Source organism: Lathyrus oleraceus, chromosome 1 (assembly GCF_024323335.1).
Source record: "Lathyrus oleraceus cultivar Zhongwan6 chromosome 1, CAAS_Psat_ZW6_1.0, whole genome shotgun sequence".
NCBI classification, from domain to species: domain Eukaryota; kingdom Viridiplantae; phylum Streptophyta; class Magnoliopsida; order Fabales; family Fabaceae; genus Lathyrus; species Lathyrus oleraceus.
In genome coordinates this window covers 212,710,423-212,724,092 of record NC_066579.1, presented here as the reverse complement: position 1 = coordinate 212,724,092, position 13,670 = coordinate 212,710,423, and positions in this window count along the sequence as shown.

Genomic DNA, 13,670 nt, shown 5'->3' with positions numbered 1-13,670 from the left:
TATTATCACTTTATTATTATTGTTATTTTATTATTGGTTTATTACCATTGTTTATTTATTATTTTATTATTATTTGCTTTTATCTATTCTATTTTTGCTTCATTATTTTCCTTATTTTATTTTTGTTTTATTTATAATATTAGGAACAAATGTATAGGTTGTAAATTTATTCTTTCTCGCCTGATTATTATGTATCTTCCCCATAGCCATGTAATAGTTTAGGAATTTATTTTTCTTGCTTTTATTTTTTGTAAATATTTATTGCGTGGTTAGTAATTTAGGGAGTGCAAAAAACTAACTGTAAATAATTGAACTTAGAAAATTAAATTCAAGACAAATATCTGAAAAATAACACTCACACACGTAAGTCGATCTTTGATCGTCATCTGTACTTCCTAGGGTATTCCTCTTGGTTGCCTTCTTTAAATGGTCAAGTCCCTCGAAAATAGGGGTGTCTTAAGCAAAGTCCCTTCAAACAGAAAAATCATCAAGTCCCTATAAACTTAAAAGATCAAGTCCCTACGAGGTTGCCTACGATATAATGATCTTGTCCCTTCGGTAAATATGATGATAGTCCCTACGAGTTGCTAAAGACACCCCTTATGTTGCCTTCATTGACCATACGATGACCCTACGCCCGTCCCTTAAACACATCCAAGGTAATGACTACCTATTCCTTAATAATAGGGACAATCTTACCATTGAAAGAATATACGAGAACACGAAAGACTTAATCTAGGGTAGGTATCTCATAGTTACTTGCTCACACTTTTCAAAATTACTTTTACACCTCACAATTTCTAAACTAGGCTTTGTATACACCCATACGAGGGTCATTACAAAGTACTTAAAGAAATTTTTCTAATCACACACTACACTCCTGCAAACAAACAAAGTGAGCTAAGTAACTAAGAGCCCATGGATAACCATGGATATAAAGGGTGCTAGTACCTTCCCTTTGTATAACCTACCCCCCGAACTCAAAATCTTTTTAAGGTCTTTCCTGTTCTTTTATGTCCTTTCCTTTTGGATAAAATAAAAGTCGGTGGCGACTCTTGCTATCCGCAACATTTAACTAAAGTCAGTTCTCCCACCGTGTTACAGTTTGAAGTTACTTTATGTTAAATTTCAGCCCCTGTTTTGAATTTTTTCTCCATCTTTGACCCTAGGCTTTGACCTAGTGGTTTGTTGCTTACATGTGAGTTTTGATTTCAGGTTTAAGCATCCAAGTTCCATAGTTGATGATGCTTCATCATGTGAATATTAATGTTTGCTTTTGATTACTAACATTTGTGTGTCTTGTAGGTTGATGCTAACTCATTTGAGTTTGCCTTATGGCTTACACATTTTGTACATTGGGATTGTCTGTTGCTTATTGACTGTTGTCTTGTTGTCTGAGTATTGTACTGATTTGTTTAGCTGTTTCCACAGGTACCTAAGTTGCTTTAAGTTCACTTGAACTTTGCTTTTGCTTGGTTTCTTAACCACTTAGGTATAACTCCTAATCTTCATGTAGTCTGGAAGACCTACTGTTATTGGTAGGCACTTGTCTGAAGCCCTTCTTAAGAGGCAATGCTTGTGATTGTTTAATTTTTGTGCCAAGCAGGTAAAGTCCTCTTAAGAGGCAATTGGCAGATAAAAGAGATGTGTAATCCATCTCCCGCTACTCAGTGTGTCATTCACTTTGCTCACACCATGTGTTGATGCATTGTGAATAAGAACCCAAGATCTTATAGAGTCAATCATTTGTGGAGAAGAGTTCCTACTTTCTGAACTCCCACACTTTCCATTGATCAAAGCTCTCCCTGACCAGGGATAAGAGCTATGAGGCACACCCCTCATCTCCATTTCATCTGCTTCACCCTAACTCTCAATGTTAGGGTTAAGAGCTCAAAACACCCCATTCCAGTTGGCTGTAAAGCTTAGCCTTGCTTGAGCCTAATTGATTATGTATAGTGTGTGCTAATTGGCTTGTTTGTTTGCTTACTTGATTCATCTGTACATGTTTGCTTATGTGTGCCTTTGTGCATTTATCATCATTACTTGTATATCATTTCATAAACATGGTTCATCACTTTGTAACATATTGTTTTGTCCATTGAGGAGGCAAGCATAAGTCCATTGATTTGCAGTTGTTTCTTATGATATGGTAGGAGACTAGTATAAGTCCATTGATTGGCATCTGATATCCTTGTTTCTTTGCTTTGTGAGACTAGTATAAGTCCATTGATTGGCATCTGGTATCCATGTTTCATTTTGTTTTAGGAGATTGGTATAAGTCCATTGATTGGCGTCCGGTATCCATTTTGTTTTGTGAGATTGGAATAAGTCCATTGATTGGCATCTGGTATCCATTTACTTTGTCCATTGTTACTTGCTTGTTGCCTTTTCCAAAGGAATCACTTGAATCATCTACATATGATCTCAAGAGGTGAACATCTAAGAAGTTTTACTTCCTCACCCTCCCACCTTTTGTTGCTTTAAACCTCCATTTGCATGTTAACCCAAAACTTGAAAACTATTGTGCAAACATTTTCATTTCTTTTCAAACTAGAAACTTAGGCCTTAAGCCTCTGATTTTTCAAACTTCCTTTTCACAATACTTCTTTTGAATTGAATTCTAACCACACTTTGACCATCTTTTGTGAATAAATTCTAATTGATTAATTCCACTCATTCAATTGTTTTGTGGCTCAAGTCCACTTTCTTGATAAGTTTTCATACATTAGCCATAGGTTTGATTTATCCTAGTTGGTTGATGTTAATCTCACCTTTTGTCCTTAGTGATTGAATTGTAAGACTTCCTTGCTTATTATAGGGTTAACCCCTCACTAGCAAGTTGAAGCTTTTCTCACATGGTGGACTTGTGGTTGTATAGGTTGAGTTTTCTCCCGTGGATAACGAAAGACCTTAGGGCTTTTGTTTTAATATCAATTCACTTACTTTTGGAAATCTTTTAGCCGAACTACGGCGTTTTGATCCTTACCTTCCATGGAAAGGTACGTAGGCAACGGGTTCATCCGTTCAAACACAAAAATAATAACTTGTACATTCTTTTCTCGTCCCTTCAATCCATGTTTTCACAATAAATATTTCATAAACAAATGACATTTCATACAACAAGTTGTGAAAAGGGATCCCTAGGAGTACCTAGGACGTTTTGGGTGCCTAACACCTTCCCATTGCGTAATTAACCCCTTACCCAGATCTCTGATCTTTTCATTAGTTTTCAATGTGTAAAACTTCTTAGGCTTTTGTTCGCTTTTTAGCCATTCCTTTGGATAAATAAAAGTGCGGTGGCGACTCGATTCTTTGTATGCTTTGCTTTTGATTTAATCAATAAATCATAAAGTGACGAATACACTGCTACAGAAAAGTGGCGACTCTGCTGGGGATATTGATTTCCTTGGTGGTTTTGCCTACTTTTCACCCTTGTTGTATGATATTGTTATTTGTTATATGACATATTTTTGTACAATTTGGGATTACTGTATTGATTGTAATGTTTGAATTGCTTGATATACAATTGTTGTTTGCTTGGTGATCTCTGTGAGATGAGTTCTATACCCGAACTCGAGTGCACCTTAGAATAGGAGAATGGCATAGTCTCGTCGACTTGTGTGGAGTATTCCTTAGCAAGTTGACTTGCGAGTCCATTCACTTGGTGGAGGTCATGTTGGATTAATAATGTCACACAAGTTATTTGTGGTTAGGCATTATTCTTTCAATCATGTGCCTTAGAAGCCAAGGACCTTAGTTTACCAAGCCCATCTTGGCCTATTTTTAGGACGTAGTGAGGAAGTCGTTCAGATGTAAGATCTCATGCAATTGTTACGCGATACTACACTCATAAGAGTCTCTCTTGAGAATATTTTTGGAATACGAGTATTCGTTCCTCCGATAATATTCGAAAGATGGGATGATGACTATGGGAACCTCTTGTAGAACATGTTCAGCAGGTTTAAACCCTAGTACACTCCCTTTGGGTAACCGAGACTCCATGCTCGTGACTCTCAACAAACCCGTGATTCATGGTTGAGTCGTTCAGACATCCTTAATATCAATGGAACTTGGGTGTCGATAAGGTGTAAACCATAATCCACCAAAATGGATGATTGATATTAAGGATGATTGAGCCGGTTTATGTATCGTTAATATCAATGGAACTTGGGTGTTGATAAGGTGTAAACCATAATCCACCAAAATGGATGATTGATATTAAGGATACTATGAGCTTTCCCATGACCTTTGTCTGATGTGATTTGCTTGATCCTTGAGTGTGATTGCTGCATTCACACATTCATGCATTCATCTGCATTCATGTCATCAGAAAAATGAGAAAATTTTCAAGGAACTTAAAGGGTTTATTTGCAAAATTTTCAGACATGGAAAGACCAAAAAGGCATACAAAGAAGTACAACTTTCGACAGCCCGATGTGAAAGAGTTAAGGAATCTGACATCTTATGTATTAGATCCCTTGGGTTTCAAAGCTCGTTATAGGAAGCTTCTGCCTCTTCTGACTACTCAGGTTGACGAAGGGTTGATGAGTACTTTGGCGCAGTTCTATGATCCTCTGTATCACTGCTTCTCTTTTCCAGACTTTCAGTTGTTGCCTACGCTTGAGGAGTATGCTCATCTTGTGGGTATTCCTATTCTGGATCAGGTGTCGTTCAGTGGCCTAGAGAGTATTCCGACTTCTCGAGAGATCGCAGACTTGTTGCACATAGATGAATCCCTTATTGAGGCGCATATGACCACCAAAGGTGGAATTCAGGGTCTTCCTTCTGATTTCCTCATCGCTCAAGCTACTGTTTATGGGAAGGCCATGAGTGAGGATGCCTTTGAGGCTTTGTTTGTGCTTCTCATCTATGGATTGGTATTGTTCCCCAACATCGACAAATTTGTGGATGTGAACGCTATTAGGATCTTTTCTGCTCTTAATCCCGTTCCGACTCTGTTGGGTGATACCTATTTCTCTTTGCATATGAGGAATGCAAAGGGTGGAGGAGCTATTGTGTGTTGTTTGCCTCTGTTGTATAAGTGGTTTATTTCTCACTTATCACAGACGATTGCTTTCAAGGAGAACAAGGGATGTCTACGGTGGTCTACGAGACTTATGTCTCTCACTAATGACGATGTCTCTTGGTATGATCGCGTGTATGATACAGTTCAGATCATTGATTATTGTGGTGAATTCCCTAGTGTGCCTCTTCTTGGTACATGCGGTGGGATCAGCTACAACCCTATCTTAGCACGTCGTCAGCTTGGGTTCCCCCTAAAGGATAAACCTCATAACATTCTGTTAGAAGGTGTGTTCTTTCAGGAGGGTAAAGATCCCTAAGGCCTGAAAGCCAGGATGGTCCACGCTTGGCGCAAGATTCACAAGAAGGGTAGAAATGAGTTGGGTCCGAAGAACTGCATAGCTTTGGAGCCGTATACGACTTGGGTCAGGCAGAGAGCTTCTGAGTATCTTATGCCTTATGATTATCTAAGACCTACACCGTTGGATGTGGCTGGGCCTTCAACCCTCCCTAACCAAGGCGTAGAGGAGTTGAGAGACGAAGATCGTTCACGTGCTTGGGTCCGTGAGCGAGAGAAGCTACTTCAGCAACTTAGAGATAAGGATGCTTTGATAGAGTTTCTAGAGGTGAAAGAGAAGAGTTGCTTCAGCAGCTTAAGGAGAAGGACGCTCTGATCCGTGAAAGAGAAGAGTTGCTTCAGCAGCTTAAGGAGAAGGACGCTCTGATCGAGTTCCTCGAGCATCAGGTGATAGACGATCCGAATGATACCTGGACTTCTCTGCTTCCTCAGTCTTCCAAATTCTGGAAGAGGAAGTATGATCGACTCGCTAAGGAGAAAGAGGATATGGAAGCAGCATATGAGAGAGAGATCAAGAGGCTTTGTGCATCTCGTCTTCCGGCATCTCGAGCTTCTAGGGATCCATAGGATGTTTATTTTCCTTTTCCCTTGTAATATGATTGACAATGCTGTACTTCTTTGTCTCGAATATATATTTGATGAGATATTTTTCCATATGCGGTTAAATGTTTTAAATTTCAAATTTGCAAATAGAACCCTAAAAGTTCCTTGAAATAAAAACAAAGCATATGCACGAAAATTGCATGCATCATCTCGCATAAGCAGGTGTTGTTCTGGTCTTCTTGTCTGTGGCCTAACTCTGTGCTCTTCATTTATTTTGAAGACAAGCTGACTCATCGGTACTACACCCGAGCCAATTCTACAAGAGTGATGGATCAACTTGAACAAGAGAACCGAGAGCTGAAGGAAGAGGTTGCTAGACTGAGTGCTCTGATGGAGCAATTCTTGGCTGCTCATAATCAACCGTCTTCGATTCCTGCAACTCCTCCTCAGAGGACTGTTATATCTGAAGTAGTTGTGTCAACTGTGCCAGCTGCCAGTGCCCATTTCATGCCAGCCATGCCAGCCGGGTTTCCGTGGGGTACGCCTCCTGGTTTAATGCCTGATATTCCAGCTCCTACATTTGCTTCCATGCCGGCATCTAGCTCGGTCCTTGCAATGCCTCCTCCTGTCGTGCATACCACTCCCAGGGTAGACGACACCATCTATCATTCTGAGCCGTCTGAGGGCCCAGATGTTAATGAAAAGATGGATGCGATGAATGACCAATTCCTTGAACTCCGCAAGGAATTGAAGACCCTTCGAGGAAAAGATTTGTTCGGCAAGTCTGCTGCTGAACTGTGCTTGGTTCCCGGTGTTAAGATTCCTGTCAAATTCAAAGTCCCAGACTTTGAGAAGTATAAGGGGAACAACTGCCCTCTCAGCCACCTGGTTATGTATGCCAGGAAAATGTCTACTCAGACAGATAATGATCAGTTGCTGATTCATTATTTTCAGGATAGTTTGTCCGGTGCAACTCTTCGGTGGTATATGAGCCTTGATAGTGCAAACATTCGTTCCTTCAACGATCTTGGCGAAGCCTTCGTCAAGCAATATAAGTACAATATTGATATGGCTCCTGACCATGATCAACTCAGAGCTATGTCCCAGAAGGACAAAGAGACATTTAAGGAGTACGCCCAGAGGTGGCGAGAGTTGGCAGCTCAGATTACTCCTCCGCTGGAAGAGAAGGAGATGACTAAGATCTTTTTGAAAACTCTTAGTTCATTTTATTATGAGCGGATGGTCGCTAGTGCTCCCTCTGATTTCACCGAGATGGTAAACATGGGGATGCGTTTGGAGGAGGGAGTCCGGGAAGGACGTTTGTCTAGAGATGAAAGCTCTTCTAAACGATATGGGGCGTTTAAGAAGAAAGATGGGGAGGCACATGCTGTGCAGTCCCATGCTAAACCCAGAAGACCCTCTGCAAAGAGGAAGCTTGTGCGTCATGCCAGCAGTCAGCATCAGGTGGCTCATATAGCACCTGTCTTCAGAGACAACAATCAGCATAATCAGCAACAACCTCAGTATCAACAGCAACATCGCCCACAGCAACAGGCTTACCAGCCTCGTGGCAACAGTAATCAGGCTAATTTGAATTATGATAGGAAGAAGATCACTTTCGACCCGATTCCTATGTCATACGCTGAGCTATATCCCTCTTTAATAGAGCAGAAACTGATTACCCCGAGGGATCCTTCGGTTGTACCTGCTAACCCGCAGTGGTGGTACAAGCCCGATCAACATTGTGTTTATCATTCCGGTGCTCCAGGTCACAATATAGAAAACTGCTATCCATTGAAGACTAAGGTTCAAGACCTTATGAGATGCGGCATTCTGAGCTTTGAGGACTCAGGCCCCAATGTTACGAAGAACCCATTGCCCGAGCATGGGAAGTCGGTTAACATGGTCCAGGGTTGCCCTGGCAAATATAAGGTCAAATATGTAAGCCATATTCGACAGTCATTGGTTGAGTTGCATCGTCTGCTGCGTGATTACAGTCATATGGAGCACGACCATGACAAATGCCGTATCTGCTCTGTCAATCGTCTGGGTTGCCGCCAAGTGCGCAGAGAGCTTCAAGAGCTGTTAGATGATGGTACTATTGAGATTCTTCAAAACAGAAATGTTGATGAAGATGAACCAGAAGTAAATGTGATTTCTCCTGTGTTCAAGATTCCTGAGCCTGTTGTCATCCGTTATGATGGTAGCAAGCCGAAGGTCTCTCCTTCTTTGGTGATCAAACCTGCAGGCCCTGTGCCTTATGCTTCAGATAGAGCAATTCCCTTCCTCTATAATCCAGTTACTGTTGAAGATGGGAAAGAAGTTCCGTTGCCTTCAACCTCTGTGGTAAATATTGCTGATGTGAGCGGGTTGACCCGTAGTGGTCGTGTGTTTTCAGCACCCTCGAAGCCTCATGTTGTTTCTGATTCTGCTGAGCATCCGGTTGGGACTGCGGTGAATGTTCCGAATCCGGCACCTGTTGCCAAACCCTCCTCTGTACAAAAGACTCCTACTTCTTTTATTGGCCCGAGTGGCATTGTGAATTAAGACTGTGATGAGATGCTAAGGCTCATCAAGAAGAGTGAGTACAACTTTGTAGACCAGCTTCTACAAACGCCGTCCAAGATCTCTGTGCTATCTTTGCTTCTGAATTCAGAACCCCATAGGAAGGCTCTGCAGAAAGTATTGGACGTGGCTTATGTTGATCATGACGTCACTATTGAGCAGTTTGACAGTATAGTTGCAAACATTACTGCTTGCAACACTTTGAGTTTCTGTGATGCTGATCTCCCTGAGGAGGGAAGAGACCACAACATGGCTTTACATATATCTATGAATTGCAAGAACGACGCCATGTCCAACGTGCTGGTGGACACCGGGTCATCTCTAAATGTATTGCCGAAGACCACTCTTTCCAGATTGTCATATCAAGGGCCTCCCATGAGGCAGAGTGGTGTTGTTGTGAAAGCGTTCGATGGGTCGCGTAAGACCGTGATTGGGGAAGTTGGTCTCCCAATCAAGATTGGACCAAGTGATTTCCAGATTACCTTTCAGGTTATGGATATCCACCCATCTTATAGCTGTCTCCTTGGTAGACCATGTATTCACGAAGTTGACGCCGTGACATCCACCCTACACCAGAAGTTGAAATTTGTTAAGAATAAGAAACTGGTCGTGGTAGGGGGAGAAAAGGCTCTCCTGGTTAGCCACCTGTCTTCTTTCTCATATATTGATGCTGAGGATGAAGTTGGAACTCCTTTCCAAGCTTTGTCTATTGCTGAGCCGATTGAGAAGAAGTCTCCTTCATTTGCTTCCTATCGTGATGCGAAACTGGCCATTGAATGTGGTGCAGTTGCTGGTTTAGGGAAGATGATTGAGCTTGAAGATAATAAATCCTGGGCTGGCATTGGCTATTCTTCTGGGGTCTTTAATGAGAAAGGGTTGTTCAAGAGTGGAGGTTTCATCCATGCTGATCAAGCTGAGGAAACTGCTGCTATTCTGGAAGAGGATGCAGAGGATTTGAGCAACTTCGTCATCCCTGGCGGGATCTGCCATAATTGGGTCGCTGTGGATGTTCCTACGGTCATTCATAAGTCAGCGTAATTTGTTCACTTTGTTCAAAAACCCTTCTCCCATGCCAAAAGGAGAAGTGAGGACATTGGTGGCATCATATATACAATGATATTTCATTCAATTAATGCATTGTTAAACATTTGTTTTTCCATTTGTTTTCACTTTTTGCTTTTGCATGAAATCGGTGATCACAAAAAAAAACCCTAAAAACAAGAATAAAAGCAATCTCTTCATCTGCATAATGATTTGTTTGTTTAAATTCTAAAGCTTTTTATTATCCAAAATCATTATGCAGGTTGATTCTAAAACCCATTGAACATAATGATCCAACGCCATCTCCCAATTTTGAATTCCCTGTATTTGAAGCAGAGGAAGATGATGTTGAAGGGATTCTTGACGAGATTTCCCGTCTCCTTGAGCACGAGAAGAAGATCATTCAGCCGCATCTCGAAGATCTGGAAACAGTCAACTTGGGGTCTGAAGATTGTGTTCGTATGGTGAAGATTGGGGCACTTCTTGAAGAGTCTGTCAAGGAGGAGTTGATCAGTTTGCTACGAGAATATTCTGATATCTTTGCTTGGTCGTATGAAGACATGCCAGGTCTAGATACAGGTATTGTGCAACATTTCCTGCCTTTGAAGCCTGAGTGTGTGCCTGTGAAGCAGAAGCTCAGAAGAACTCATCCAGATATGGCAGTGAAGATCAAAGAGGAAGTTCAGAAGCAAATTGATGCAGAGTTTCTGGTGACTTCTACATATCCTCTATGGGTGGCCAATATTGTGCCTGTGCCTAAGAAAGACGGAAAAGTCCGTATGTGTGTTGATTACAGAGATTTGAATAAAGCTAGTCCGAAAGATGATTTCCCTCTACCACACATTGACATGTTGGTAGACAATACAGCTAAATTCAAAGTCTTTTCCTTTATGGACGGATTTTCCGGATATAACCAGATCAAAATGGCACCCGAGGATATGGAGAAGACAACATTCATCACACCTTGGGGAACATTCTGTTATCGAGTGATGCCCTTCGGTTTGAAGAACGCCGGAGCCAAGTATCAACGTGCTATGACTACCTTGTTTCATGATATGATGCACAAGGAAATAGAGGTCTATGTAGATGACATGATTGCTAAGTCCCGAACGGAAGTTGAACATGTTGAACATTTGTTGAAGCTTTTTCAGCGTTTGAGGAAGTACAAGCTTCGTCTGAATTCGAACAAATGTACATTTCGAGTCCGTTCCGGCAAGTTGTTGGGTTTTGTTGTCAGCGAGAGAGGTATTGAGGTTGATCCTGCAAAGGTCAAAGCAATACAAGAGATGCCTGCGCCCAAAACTGAGAAGCAAGTCCGAGGTTTTCTTGGCCGCTTGAATTATATTTCCAGATTTATATCCCACATGACTGCCACATGTGCGCCGATATTCAAGCTCCTCCGGAAAGATCAGTCTCTTGATTGGACCGAGGATTGCCAGAAAGCTTTCGACAGTATCAAAGAGTATCTGTCTGAACCTCCGATCTTGTCTCCGCCTGTAGAAGGAAGACCCCTGATCATGTATTTGACTGTTCTTGAAGACTCGATGGGTTGTGTACTCGGTCAGCAAGACGAATCAGGGAAGAAAGAATCTGATATCTACTACCTCAGTAAGAAGTTTACTGATTGTAAGTCTCGATACTCAATGCTTGAGAAGACGTGCTGTGCTTTGGCTTGGGCTGCTAAGCGTCTACGCCAGTACATGATAAATCATACAACTTGGTTGATATCCAGAATGGATCCAATCAAGTATATTTTCGAGAAGCCTGCTTTAACTGGGAGGATTGCCCGTTGGCAGATGTTGTTATCTGAGTATGATATCGAGTATCGAGCTCAGAAAGCTATCAAAGGTAGTATCTTGGCTGACCATTTAACGCATCAACCGATTGAAGATCATCAGTCTGTTCAGTACGACTTCCCAGATGAGGAGATTCTGTATTTGAAAATGAAAGATTGTGATGAGCCTACACTTGATGAAGGTCCAGAACCTGGTTCTAGATGGGCGATGGTGTTTGATGGCGCTGTAAATCAGTACGGAAATGGAATTGGGGCAGTAATCATTACTCCTCATGGCACACATATTTCGTTTACAGCAAGGCTAACTTTCAAATGCACGAATAATATGGCTGAGTATGAAGCCTGCATTATGGGATTAGAAGAATGCATTGATCTAAGGATCAAGCATCTTGATGTGTATGGTGATTCGGCCTTGGTTGTCAGTCAGATCAAGGGTGAATGGGAGACGAATCAGCCAGGTCTCATTCCATATAGAGATTATGCGAGGAGGATTTCAACGTTCTTTACTGAAGTTGACTTTCATCATATTCCTCGAGAAGATAATCGGATGGCAGATGCGCTTGTTACGCTTGCTTCGATGATTGTGGTGAGGTATTGGAATGAAGTTCCCAACATCACCGTGATGCGCTTGGACAGACCAGCTCACGTGTTTGCAGTTGAAGAAGTGAATGATGACAAGCCTTGGTATTTTGATATCAAGAATTTCCTCCAGAACCAGGTCTACCCGCCTGGGGCATCTGTGAAAGATAGGAAAACTTTGAGAAGGTTGTCAGGTAGTTTCTACCTCAGTGGTGAAGTGCTTTATAAGAGAAATTTTGACATGGTTTTGCTCAGATGCGTGGATAGACACAAAGCAAACCTGTTGATGACTGAGGTCCGTGAGGGTTCATTTGGTACTCATTCCAATGGACATGCCATGGCTAGAAAGATGCTGAGAGCAGGCTACTATTGGCTGACAATGGAGTCTGACTGCTGCAAATATGTGAAGAGATGCCACAAGTGTCGGATTTATGCAGATAAGATTCATATTCCTCCGACACTTCTGAATGTGATTTCATCATCATGGCCTTTCTCTATGTGGGGAATCAACATGATCGGCATGATTGAACCGAAAGCGTCCAACGGACACAGGTTTATTCTCGTAGCAATTGATTACTTCACCAAGTGGGTTGAAGCCGCATCATATGCGAATGTGACCAGGCAGGTGGTCGTGAAGTTTATCAAGAATCAGCTTATTTTCCGTTATGGTGTGCCAGATAAGATCATTACTGATAATGGATCTAATCTGAATAACAAGATGATGGAAGGGTTATGCGCCGAATTCAAGATTGCACACCATAACTCCTCTCCTTACAGACCAAAGATGAATGGGGTTGTTGAAGCGGCTAACAAGAATATCAAGAAGATTATCCAGAAGATGACAGTCACATACAAAGATTGGCATGAGATGCTGCCATTTGCTTTGCATGGATATCGTACATCTGTCCGCACTTCAACAGGGGCAACCCCTTTCTCTCTTGTTTACGACATGGAGGATGTTCTCCCAGTAGAGGTGGAGATCCCATCAATGAGAGTCTTGATGGAAGCCAAGTTGACTGATGTTGAATGGATTCAGAGTCGTTATGACCAGTTGAATCTGATTGAAGAGAAGCGATTGACTGCCATGTGCCATGGTCTGTTATATCAGCAGAGAATGAAGAAAGCATTCGATAAGAAGGTCAAACCTCGTGTGTTCCGAGAAGGTGACCTCGTGCTCAAGAAAGTCTTGTCTTTCGCGCCCGATTCCAGGGGCAAGTGGACTCCAAGCTATGAAGGTCCATATGTTGTTAAGAGAGCCTTTTCAGGCGGTGCGTTGATGCTCACAACAATGGATGGGGAGGATTTCACTCGTCCTGTGAATTCAGATGCAGTCAAGAAATACTTTGCCTAAAAAATAAAAAATAAATAAAAAATAAAAGAGAAAAGAAAAACATAATAGCTCGCTAAGTTGAATACCCGAAAGGGCGGCTTAGGCAAAAATGAGCGTCTCGGTGGAAAACCCGAAAGGGCGATCCAGGCAAAAGTTGGAGACATGAGAAAAAAGAAGAATATTTGCATCCCGCTAGATTGAGTACCTCACCCTGGGGCAATCTAGGCAAAAATTAGGGATTTGGCAAGTAACTGCATCCTGACAAGACTTTCTGTTCCGCAGCCGTCTGGTCGTCAGAGATTCTTGATTCGTCGTCAACTGAAGCTTCGAATACATCGAATTCAAATTGGTAGAGAAAGGATCATTATGTTCAATGTAGCCCTCTTCCAATATATATCACCGATTTCAAACTTGTACAGATCTATGGAGTCTTGCCA